The 12,849-nt window shown below is 37.2% G+C and overlaps 1 protein-coding gene across 4 annotated transcripts in view; it reads left to right on the plus strand.

Moving 5' to 3' along the window:
* Nucleotides 1–12,849, plus strand: part of ADIPOR2 (adiponectin receptor 2) — a 92,919-nt gene that overhangs the window by 28,067 nt on the left and 52,003 nt on the right. The window contains exon 1 of one of the 4 annotated variants that reach the window (XM_044228202.1): nt 10,182–10,247. The exons of the other annotated variants lie outside the window; for them this stretch is intronic. The gene's annotated coding sequence lies outside the window, so the exon portion shown is untranslated. Of the gene's footprint in view, nt 1–10,181; nt 10,248–12,849 lie in introns of those variants that run through there. 4 annotated transcript variants of the gene reach the window in all.

Consider the following 12,849-nt stretch of genomic DNA (forward strand, 5'->3'; position numbering starts at 1 on the left):
AATATTAGCCCCTTATCAGATGTATGGTTTGCAAATATTTTCTCTCTTTTCATAGGTTGTCTCTTCACTCAGCTGATTGTTTTCTTTGCTGTGTAGAAACTTTTTAGTTTAATACCATCTTTTTGTTTTTATTACCTTTTGGGTCCTATTGAAAAAAATCATTTCCTAGGCTAATGTCAAGAAGCTTTCCCCCCCTGTTTTCCCTCCTGTTTTATAGTTTCATTTCTTACATTTAAGTCTAATTTATTTTGAGTTGATTTTTGTTTATGGTGTGAGAGAATGGTCAAGTTCCATTCTTTTGCATGTGGATATCCAGTTTTCGCAACACCATTTATTGACGAGACCGTTGCTACCTCATTGTGTGTTTTTGGCACTGTTGTTGAAGATCAGTTGACTGTAGTTTCTTGGGTTTATTTCTGGGCTCTATTTTATTGCATTAATCTATGTCTGTTTTTATGCCAATACCATATGTTTTGATTACTGTAGCTTTGTAATGTATTTTGAAATCAGGAAGTGTGATACCTTTAGCTTTGTTTAACTCAAGATTGGTTTGACTACTTGGAGTTCATTTTGGTACCATATGGATCTTGGACTTTTTTTTCCTATTTCTGTGAAAAATGCCACTGGAATTTTGGTAGGATTGCCTTGAATTTGTAGATTGCTTTGGGTACCATGCACATTTAACAGTGTTAATTCTTCCAGTCCATGAGCATGGACTAACTTGCCATTTATTTGTGTCTTTTCAATTTCTTCCATCAATATCATAAGAGTTTTCAGTGTATAGATCTTTCACCTCCTCAGATAAATTTATTCCTAAGTCTTTCATCTTTTTTAAAGCTATTGTAAATGAGGTTGTTTTCTTAATATATTTTTTGATGCTTCAGTGCAATTAATTGATTTTTTTGCATATTGGTTTTGTATCCTGCAAATTTACATTCAGTAAATTGTTTATTCTGACAGTTTTTGGTGGAGCCTTAATTTTTTTTTTTTTTTAAGATTTTGTCTATTTGGGCTAGAGAGAGAGAGCGAGCGAGCGCACCAGCTGGGGGAGGGTCTGAGGGAGAGGGAGAAGCAGACTCCCAGCTGAGCAGGGAGCCTGACATGGGGCTCCATCCCAGGACCCCTGGATCATGATCTAAGCCGAAGGCTTAACTGACTGAGCCACTTAGGTACCCCTTTGCTGTTTTTTTCTACACAAGATCTTGTCATTTACAAAAATATTTTATTTCTTTTCCGATTTGGATGGCTTTTTAATTCTTTTTCTTGCCCAAGTACTCTGGCTTCCAATGCCATATTGAATAGAAGGGGTGAGAATGGGCATCTTTGTCTTGTTCCTGATCCTAGATGTAAAGCTTTTCAGCTTTTTACCATTGAATATGTTAGCTTGTCATTAGCTATTGAGGTGTTAGCTGTTGAGTTGATCATATGAACTGTGATCATATTGATCCTGTTAATGCAGTTATAATACATTTGTTGATTTGCATAAGTTGAAACATCCTTTGCAACCCAGGGATAAATTTGACTTGATCATGGTGTATAATTGTTTAAATGTGCTATTGAATTAGGTTTCCTGGTATTTTGCTGAGGATACTTGCATCTATGTTTATCAGGGATATTAGCCTGTAATTCTCTTATCTTGTAGTGTGTCCTTGTCTGGCTTTAATATTAGGGTAATGCTGGCCTTGTAAAATGAATTTGGAAGTGCTCCTTTCTCTTCAGTTTTTTGGAAGAGTTTGACAAGAAATGGCAATAATTCTTTAAATTACTGAAATAATTTACCAAAGAAGGTCATAGGCATTTCTTTGTTTAAAGATGTTTGATTACTGTTTCAGTCTTCTTACTTTTTCGTTACTGGTTTGTTCAGATTTTTTATTTTTTCATGAGTAAGTCTTGGTAGATTGTATGATTGTAGGAGTTTATCCATTTCTTCCAGATTCAATTTATTGGCGTGTATTTGTTCGTAGTAGTATTTTAGGATATTTTCCATTTCTTCAGTATCAGTTGCAATATCTGTCATTATTTTATTTATTTGAATCTTTTTGCTTGATGGGCCTAGCCAAAGTTTTGTCAGTTTTGTTTATCATAAAAAAACCAAAAAAACCAAAAAGCCCACATACTAGTGTCATTGGTTTTTAAAATTGTTTCTCTAGTCTCTGTTTTATTTCTGTTCTAATCGTATTATTTCCTTCTGCTAACTTTGGGCTTAGTTTGTTCTTTTTCTGGCTCCTTGAAGTGTTAAGTTGGATTGTTTATTTGAGATTTTTTTTTTTCTCAGTGTAGGTATTTATTGGTTTGAACTTCCCTCTTAGAACCCCTTTTGTGGCAACCCAGAAGTTTTGACATTTTTTTTCCAGCTTTGTCTCAGTGTTTTTAAAATTTCTCTTGATTTTTGCTTTGACCCATTGGCTGTTCAGGAGCATGTCATTTAATATCCATATTTTTGTGAATGTTCCCATTTTCCTCCTGATACTGTTTTCTAGTTTCATACCATTGTGGTTTTAAAAGATGCTAGGTATACTTTTAGTCTGTTTAAATTAATTAAGGCTTATTTTGAGGCCTAACATGTGATTGATCTTAGAGAATGATTTGTATGTGCTTGAGAAGATTGTATATTTTGCTGCTGTTGGATGGAATGTTCTATATATTTATTAGGTCTGTTTGATCTGATGTGTTATTCAAGGCAGGTATTTCCTTACTGGTTTTGTGTTGGGATGATTTACCCATTTTTGAAAGTGGGTATTGCTGTCTCTGTGTCTTTTCAGTTTGGTTAATAATTACTTTATATATCTAGGTTCTTTGGTGTTTGTTGCATGTGTATTTATAATTATTATATGCTTTTCTTGGGTTGACCCCTTTATTATTACATAATGTCTATCTTTTTTCATAGTTTTTGACTAAAAGTCTGTTTTTGTCTAATAAGTACAGCTTATAATAAGTACAATAATAAGTACAGCTTATTATACTAAGTACAGCTATAATATAATAAGTACAGCTACTTCTGCTCTTTTTTTTTTTTTAAATTTCAGGTTTGTATTTAAATTCTAGTAAGTTGGGGTACCTGGGTGCCTGAATTGTTTAAGCATCTGATTCTTGATTTCTGCTCAGGTCATGATCTCAGGGTTGTGAGATTGAGCCCCAAAGTGGGTTTTGCACTCAACATGGAGTCCACTTGAAATTCTCTATCTGCCTTTGCCTCTTTCAAAATAAAATCTTTTTTTTTTTTTTAAAGATTTCATTTATTCATTTGACAGAGATCACAAGTAGGCAGAGAGGCAGCCAGAGAGAGAGGAGGAAGCAGACCCCCCCCACTGAGCAGAGAGCCTGATGCTGGGCTAGATCCCAGGACACTGGGATCACAACCTGAGCCGAAGGCAGAGGCTTTAACCCACTGAGCCACCCAGGCATCCCTCAAAATAAAATCTTAATAAAAATAAATTCTAGCTGGTTATGGACATTGGGGAGGGTCTGTGCTATGGTGAGTGCTGTGAAATGTGTAAACCTGATGATTCACAGAAATGTACCTCGGGGGCAAATAATACATTTTATGTTAATAAAAAAATTCTGGTTTATTAACATATATGGTAAAATTGGTATTAGGTATAGAATTTAGTGATTCATTGCTTAATATAACACCCAGTGCTCATCACAGGTGCCCTCCTTAATACCCATCATCCATCTAGCCCATTCCTCACTCACCTCCCTCCGTCAACCCTCAATTTGTTTTCTATAGTTAAGGGTCTCTTAAGGTTTCCTTCCCCCTCTTTCTTTTTTCCCCCTAACCCTATGTTCATCTGTTTTGTTTTAAATTCCACACAAGAGTGAAATCATGTGGTATTTGTCTTTCTCTGGCTGACTTATTTTGCTTAGCATAATACACTCTATCTTTATCCACACACTGGAAATGGTAAAATTTCATTCTTTTTGATGGCTGAGTAATATCCTGCTCTCTTTCATTTACTGTTTGCATGGAATATCTTTTTCCACCTGTTTTCAGCCTGTATGTGTCCCTGTAGCTAAAGTGAATCTCTTGTAGTGAACATATTAATGGATCTTATTTTTAATGTACTCACAGACTCATGTCTTTCATGGAAGAATCCATGAAATGTTAAATCCATTAACATTTAAGCTATTATTGATACGTAAGGGCTTACTGTTGCCATTTTACTGTTTTCTGACTTTTTTATTTCCTTTGTTCCATTCTTCCTTTCTTGCTGTCTTTTCATGATTTAATATTTTTTTAAAAAAATAGTGGTATACATTGAATCTTTTTTATCTTTTAAGTATCTACTAGAGCTGTTTTCATTTCGGTTGTATGAGGCTTACAGAAAAGCATAACAGCTTATTTTAAGCAGATAACAACATATTCAACACTTGCCCATCCCATCTTTTATATTACTGATGTCACAATTTATGTATTTTTATATTGGGTAGTCACTGGCAAAATATTGTAGCTATAGGTGTTTTTAATTTTAAAAAATTTTTAAAGATTTTATTTATCCATTTGAGAGAGCATGCGCACAAGAGGTGGGGAGGTGTAGAGGGAGAGTGAGAAGTAGACTGCCTCCCTGAGTAGGGAGCCTGTTGCAGAGCTGGATCCCAGAACCCTGAAATCATGACCTGAGCTGAAGGCAGAGGCTTTAACCCACTGAGCCACCCAGGCGCCCCAAAAAGAGAGGAATTTTTAGGCGGAAGTTTCAGGTCTGACTTGGTTGCCAAACTTAATTTTTATCTCTAGATTGAAAATTTTCTTTTGAATACATACCCTTCTGTTTAACTTTTTCTTGAAAATTTTCTTTTGAATACATACCCTTCTGTTTAACTTTTTCAAAAGGTAATTTAAGCCACTGTTTTCTGATATTCTGATAGCCATTTTCTTACTGGTGAGGATTCCTCTCAGTGCCTTTTATATTTTCCATTTACCTTAGCTTGAGAAGAGGCAAAAAAATTTTTTTTTAAAGAGTTAAAAAACAAAGGTTACCATGTTGTGGTCATTGTTTAATGCAGAGAAAGAGGGCGTCTGAAAACAGTTACAGAATTGTGACCTTGGATAGTTTTTAAAATTTTTGTTTTGGGTCACTTGTTCCATTTTAGAAAATCTTTATTAAACCAAAATCTAATGGTGTTATGTTTTTCTGTATCTTGTTTCTGGTGCCTTCTGGCCACTCTTGGTTTAATAGGGGGATATGTCATCTGATCTGTCAATTTGTATAATTTTTTTTTTCTTTCAATTTCCTTCATGGTATGAGAAGAAATATAACTTAAGGAAGAATAGTGAATTTTTTAGGTTTGGTAAAGAAAGAGTTCTTTAGGATAGGATAAACCCAAATTGACACCTTTTTGTTCTGCTATTTGCATAGTTTTGTAGACGGAAATAGATGAACATACTTGTTGTCTAAGCATTGGGATGCTATATTAATCATTGCTCTATAGGGGAAACCTGGAGATTTCCTCATCTGTAAAATGGATATGATAAATTTTGTTTTAGGGTAGGGTTGTGAAATGTAGCCTGCAGGCTCATGAGCTAAGAATGGTTTTTACATTTTTGAATAGTTTTGAAAAGTTATTTTGTGACATATGAATGTAAATGATATGACATGTATATTTCAGTGCCCACGAATAAAACTTAATTCGTATATAGCCATACCCATTCACTTATGTATTGTCTAAGGGCAATTTTGCACCATAGTGTCAGAGTTAAGTAGCTGTACCAGATGCCTTTTATGGCCTGCAAAGTCTAAAATGTTTCCTATCAGGACTTTGTAGAAAAAGTTTGTTGATCCTGCCTGAGGGTCCTGAACACTGACTAGTTCTTGGATGCTCTTGAAGCTGTTTCCCCAGATTGCTTATTAAGTGGTTAAAAATTAAATGGTCAACGACTATCTAAAGGGCCATTATGATGTCTACTACTAGAGATAAACATTGATATGTAATTTATTTTCATTTATTTCTGAAGAAATGTGCTACGATTGAAAGACAGGTGTATTCATTTGCTAGGGCTTCCATAAAATACCACAGACCGGGTGGCTTAAACAACAGAAATTTATTTTCCCACAATTGTGGAGGCTAGAGGCCCAAAACCAAGGTGTTGGCAGTTTTGGTTTCTCCTGAGGTCTCTCTTCTTGGCATGTAAACAGTTTCTTTATTGCTGTGTCCGCACATGGCCTTTTTTCTATGCATCTGCATCTCTGGTGTCTTCCTCTTTTTATAAGAATACCAGTCATATTTGATAAGGGCCCCGCCATTATGAATTTAATTACCTCATTAATAGCCCTGTCATCAAATTTAGTACCCAGCATTCTAAAGTACTTGGAGTTAGGGCTTTAACATGAATTTTGGGAGATAGAGTTCAGTCCAAGACACCAAAGGATTTCTTTCTTTCTTTTTTTTTTTTCTCAAGATTTTATTTTACTTATTTGACAGACAGAGATCACAAGTAGGCAGAGAGGCAGGCAGAGAGAAAGGAGGAAGCAGGCTCCCTCCCGAGCAGAGAGCCCGACGTGGAGGCTCGATTCCAGGACCCTGAGATCATGACCTGAGCTGAAGGCAGAGACTTCACTGAGCCACTTAGGTGCCCCAGGATTGATTGATTGATTGATTGATTTCTTTCCAAGATTTAAAAAATTAATTTGAGAGGGTATGTGCACATGATGGGGGGGGCGGTGGTTGGGGACAGAGGGAGAGGGAGAAGCAGATTTCCACTGAGTGGGGAGTCTGAAGCAGGGCTCAGTCCTAGGATCCCAAGATCATGGCCTGAGCTGAAGGCAGATACTTAACCTACTCCATCACTCAGGTGACCCAGTACCAAGAAATTACTAATGGAAGCTTCATTTAATCATCAGGTAAAATTTGAGGATGTACCACATGACAGGCACTGTTAGAGATATGTGTGGTAAACAGACCGATAAGGTTTGTATTTTTAGAACTGATGGTGTAGTTGGGGAAGATAGATAATAAAAAAGGAAACAAGTAAAAATATGATTTCAGGGTGGCTTAAATGGTTAAGCATCTGCCTTCGGCTCAGGGGTCCTGGGATTGAGCCCCACATTGGGCTCCTTGCTTGGTGGGGAGCATGTTTCTCCCTCTCCCTCTATTATTACCCCTGCTTGTGCTCTCTCACTCTCTGTCAAATAAATAAAATAAAATGATTTCAGAGAGTGGTAAGGGCTATGAAGGAAATTAAACAGTGTAAAGTGCTATCAGTGACTGGTATGGAGGGTGGGGTAATGCTGTGTTAGGTAAGGATGGTCGTGTAAGTGTTTTTGGAAAAGGTGACTTTAGGGACCAGGTCTTTTTCCAGGTCTTGATGACTATCAGGATTGGTATAGACAAGGATCAGAAGAATAACTGAACAGGTTAGGGAGCTTTATGAGTTAAATTGCAAAGGTTGATAAGGGCCAAATCATGAAGGGCCTTGTGGAGATTATGGAAAAGATTTTGGTTTTCTTTTGCACAAGGAATAAAATATACTGGAGGTATTTTAGCGGGGGTAATTGGTATGATTTTTCTGTTTGAAAGAACACTTTGTATAGAATTTAGGTTTGAGAATAGAAACAAGGAGACCCATTAGGGGATTACCAAAGGTATTCTTGGTTAGAGATACTGATAACCTGGCCTAAGAAGTGATAGAGAAAAGGAAAAGAATTTGAGAGGTATTTTGGAGGTAAAATCTGTAGCATTTGCTAATGGGTTGGATATAGGAATTTGGGATAAAGGAGAAATATCTTTAGCAATAATGTGTAATACTGTCCACTAAGGCTAGTAAATCTGTGTATTTAGCAAATTGATTGCTGTATCAGCAAGTTGGAGAATATAACTTGGAACGTTAAAGCCTTCAGTCATTAAGTAGGAAAACATAAGGCAAATACACAGTGGTTTGGTTTAATTCAGTGTCCCAGCTGACAGACTTACAACTATTTGAAAATAGGGAATGTAGGAAATTCATAGGGAATTCATAGTTTGACAGAAAGTGTGCCTTTGGGACAAATAACTTGTCTGGAACTAAAAAGCCCTGGATACTCTTACAAAAAAATAAATGTCAGGTTTGATGAAATGACTGTGAATGCCATTAAGTGATTTTCTTTAGAGCTAAAGTTCTTTATTGCAAGGTAAATGTTTTTAAAGTGGAGCAGCCCTTAGGTGAAAGTTGGTATGATATGTTAATGATAGGTAAAGATGAACTACCTAGATGAGCTAGGTTAAGACTGTCTTTTTGGCAATTTAAACATTCTCTACCAAGAATTTGAACTCAGTGGGGGAGTCAGAGTTGTGAGATCTGGATCTGATTTTTTTTTTTCCCCCAAAGACTTTATTTATTTGACAGAGAGAGAGATCACAGGTACACAGAGAGGCAGGCAGAGAGAGAGGGGGAAGCGCAGTGAGGGGCTCAATCCCAGGACCGTGAGATCATGACCTGAGCTTAAGGCAACCCACTGAGCTACCCAGGTTCCCCTGGATCTGATTTTTGTTATAGATTATTGTGGTTAGATCTCCACCTCTGAGGCTCAGGTCCTCTGTCCGTAAGATAGGCATCTAATAGAAGACATTCAGGGACATAGTAATTCAGAAATCTGAAAAATAGAATGTACAAAAGTAAGGCTAATATAATAATAGCAACCTTCTTTATTTCAAGATGACCAAGTTTTGTTTTCCTTTCCTTGTGAAGAGTTAGAAATTAAAGGATTTAGTAGTGTTACTTTCTTATTTAGGGAGAATATAGCAATTTTAAAGGCATTTGCAAAGGACAGCTCTTTGAGAATCACTTAAAAAACTTGCTTGTGGAAAGAGATTTTATTTATTTATTTATTTATTTTTAAGATTTTTAATTATTTATTTGACAGACAGATCACAAGTAGGCAGAGAGGCAGGCAGAGAGAGGAGGAAGCAGGCTCCCCGCTGAGCAGAGAGCCCGATGCGGGGCTCCATCTCAGGATCCTGGGATCATGACCTGAGCGGAAGGCAGAGGCTTTAACCCACTGAGTCACCCAGGCGCCCTGAGATTTTATTTTTTTTTAAAAAAGGTTTTATGTATATATTTGAGAGAGAGATAGTAAGAGAGAGTACAAGCAAAGTGGAGGGGGTTGCGGGGAGAGGGAGAAGTAGTCTCCTTGCTGAGCAGGGAGCCTGACACAGAACTTGATCATGATCCTGATCATGACCGAGCTGAAGGCAGAGGCTTAACCAGCTGAGCTACCCAGGTGTCCCAGAAAGAGATTATATTATGACAGACCAAAGTTTGTCACATGGCATTAGCAAACAGTAGCTTATATTCTGTGAGACATGTAACTCAGCTATCCACATACTGTTGATAATGAGTTATTTGGAAATGTTAAAACTAAAAATCATTTTTGGTGATTTGTCTCTATAAAGGTCTGGCTTAAGTGAGCTGTATGTGATAAACAGGCTATACTATATATAAGAATTATATGTATAAAATAACTCCTTTATTACATTAAAAATGTGACTTTGGAGTTGTCATTTTATGACGAGTCTTTTAATTCTGTCATTGTGTATGTATGAGGGATGAGACCACTACTCATGTAAAATCAATGTAAAAAATATAAAAATGTAAAATACCACATCAACAGAATGAAGGAATAAAACATGCACATCACAAATAATGCAGAAAAAGCATCTGACAAAATTCAGTGCCTTCTCATGATAAAAGCACTCGGTAAAATAGGAACAGAAGGAGACCTTCATAGAAGTCATTTGGAGAAAAAACCCCACAGCAAACATCATACTCAATAGTAAAGACTGAAAACTCTTCCTCTAAGATCAGAATTTTGTACTTCATATATCTGTTCTAAGATAAATTTAATAAATTTAAAGATTAACAAATAATGACATTAGTCCCAAGCTCTGAATATAGTATTTTATTACCAAAAGCATTAAGTATAAGCACCTTTTAAAAATTTCCAAGGATTTGGAACATAACAAATTAAGTATTCCTTTCTGCATTTCAATACAGTGTCTTTTATCTTTTTTTTTTTTTTTTTTTTAATTTTCCTTATTTGTTCATGAGAAACAGAGGGAGAAGTAGAGGCAGATGGAGAAGCAAGATCCCCTGGAAGCAAGGAGCTGGATGCGGGACTGGATTCCAGGACCACGGGATCATGATCTGAGCTGAAGGCAGATGCTCACTTGGCTGAGCCACCCAGGCGCCCCATTCTTCTTCATCTCTTAAAATCTTTTTTTGATGTAAAGTTTGTTCTGTCTAGTATCAGTACAGCCATTCCTGCACTCTATTGGTTGGTATTTGTGTGAAATATCTTTTCCTATCCTTTCACTTTCAGCCTGTGCTATTTTCTGTATACCCAGTAGCTTTTTGTGTTCCTTCCTGCATTCCTGTTTGTGTTTGTTGATTAACAACAACAAAAACATGCAGTGATTTGCAGTGCATTGTTTAAATTCCTTAATGTTGGGGATGCCTGAATGGTTTAGTCGGTTAGGTGGCTACCTTCGGCTCAGGTCATGATCCCAGAGTCCTGGGATCAAGTTCTGCATTGGGCTTCTTGCTCAGTGGGGAGTCTGTTTCTCCCTCTGTCTGCAGCTTTACCTGCTTGTACTCTTTCTCTCTCTGACAGATAAGTAAATAAAACCTTAAAAAAAAAGTTACAGTAGTACTAACTGTTAAACTAACCATAGTTTTTTCCTTTAAATGTATTAGTTTCTTGGGACATGGGTGGCTCAGTGGGTTGGGCATCTGGCTCTTGATTTTGACTCAGGTCATGATCCTTGGGGTCCAGGGATTGAGCCCTGCCCTGGGTTCCGTGCTCAGTGGGGATTCCTTGTGGATTCTCTCCCTCTCTCTCTGTCCCTCGCACTCAGAAGCACGTGTGCTCGCTCGCGCTCTCTCTCAAATCAATCTTAAAAGAATGTATTAGTCTCTTAAATCACATAGAAAATGAATACAGTTACAAACCATTCATAATTTATATAATTTTTTATTTCTCTGTATAGTTTCAGAGTATTGTCTAGTTCCTTTTCATTTCACCTTGTAGAATTCCCTTGAGCATTTCTTGCAGGGCAGGTCTAGTGATCACAGACCACTTCAGCTTTGTTTATACATGTCTTGATTTCTCCCTCACTTCTGGAGGGTAGTTTTGCTGGATGTAGGATTATAGGCTGACAGTTTTTAAGAGGAGGTAATTAAGGGGACATGACCAGTGGCTGACCTGTATGCTGAACCTGGGCGTTTGGAGGTTTCTCACCCCCTCTTATGTTCTTACACTTTTCATGGTTTCTGGGAGACCTTTGAGGGTCTCTTCATTTTACTACTTCTTTTCTTTCTATCTTTTGGTTTGCATAAGGTTTTATTTATATCCAAGTTTGCTTATTTTTTGTTCTGCAATTCTGTTATGCCCGTCTAATGACTTTTAAGTTTGTTATTATACTTTTTAATACCATAATTTCTGTTGGATTCTTTTTTCTAATTTGTCTCTATTGATATTTTCTGATGTGACATTGTTAAGTTTTTATTTACTTAATAAGTAATCTCTACACCCAGTGTCCGGCTCAAACTCATGACCCATGAGATCAAGAGTCAGGTGCTCTTCCAGCTGAGCTCTCTGATGTGACTTTATCTTGCCTTCCTTCACTTCTTTAGTCAGAGTTTCCCTTAGTTGTATGAACATATTTATAGTGGCTACATTATAGTCTTTATTTGATAAATCTGACATCTAGTCTCTCTCACATAATTTCTGTTGCTTATTTTTTTTCCCCCTTGTGTAGTGATGAGAACTTTGGAGACTTACTCTTTTACCTTTTCCTTGTGTTGAGAACTTTGAAGATTTACCCTTTTAGCAACTCTCAAAGATACAATACAGTTTTATTAACTATAGTTAATATCTGTACCTTATATCCCTAGGACTGTACTTTTGATCACCTTTGTTACCTATTTTTTTTCTCTTTCTTCCCCATTAGTGGATATTCTTTCCTGTTTCTTTGCATGCCTCCTAACTTTTTATTGGATACTGGACCTTTTAGATAATGTAGCAACTCTAGGTACTGGACCCCCTCTTCCAGTGTTTGTTCTTTGCTTGTTAACTTGCCATGTTAACGGATTGGTGACAGATTGTTTTGGTTTGTGTCTTTCCCCGTTAGTTAGTGTTCAGCTTCTGATATTGTTTCTCAGGGAGGTATAATTTTGGATATGCGCACAGTTATCTAAGGTGATAATCTAACGTGATAAGGGTTGGGTTCTCTTTTTTCTGTGTCCCTGAACACACTCAGCTGTTAAAAACTTCATTAATTGCCAGCTAATTGCCCTAATGATTTTAAGAGTGCCCTGGACTATAATGGTTCTGCAGACTAATCCCATCAAATTCCAGCTCCTTTGAAGGAATGTTTCTGGGTTTTAGTGTTTAATTTTTGTTAGACACCAGGAGAACTCCTACCAGTTATCTTATTCCCTCATTGTCTTTTGCAAACTAACCTGCCTAGAGTTTGGTTTTTTCTTTTCCTATTTTTGGAGGCAAGGGGGCCCAGAGGGAGAGGAGAGAGAGAATTATCTTAAGCAGGCTCCATGCCCAGTGCAAAGTCTGTGGTGGAGCTGAATCTCACGACCCTAAGATCATTCCCTGCTCTGAAATGAGGAATTCTATGCTTAGGACACCTGCGTGGGTCAGTCAGTTAAGCATCTGCCTTCAGCTCAGGTCATGATCCCAGGGTCCTGAGATCGAGTCCCATACTGGGCATATTTGCATATCTTGCTCAGCAGGGAGCCTGTGCTGCTCCCCTGCTGTGTGCCCCCCTTCTGACAAATAAAATCATTAAAAAAAGTTGATGCTTGACTGACAAGAGCCACCCAGGTTAGTCTATATCTTGATTCTGCTCCAATATTTCCACTGT

Source organism: Neovison vison, chromosome 12 (assembly GCF_020171115.1).
Source record: "Neovison vison isolate M4711 chromosome 12, ASM_NN_V1, whole genome shotgun sequence".
In the NCBI taxonomy this organism is placed as follows: domain Eukaryota; kingdom Metazoa; phylum Chordata; class Mammalia; order Carnivora; family Mustelidae; genus Neogale; species Neogale vison.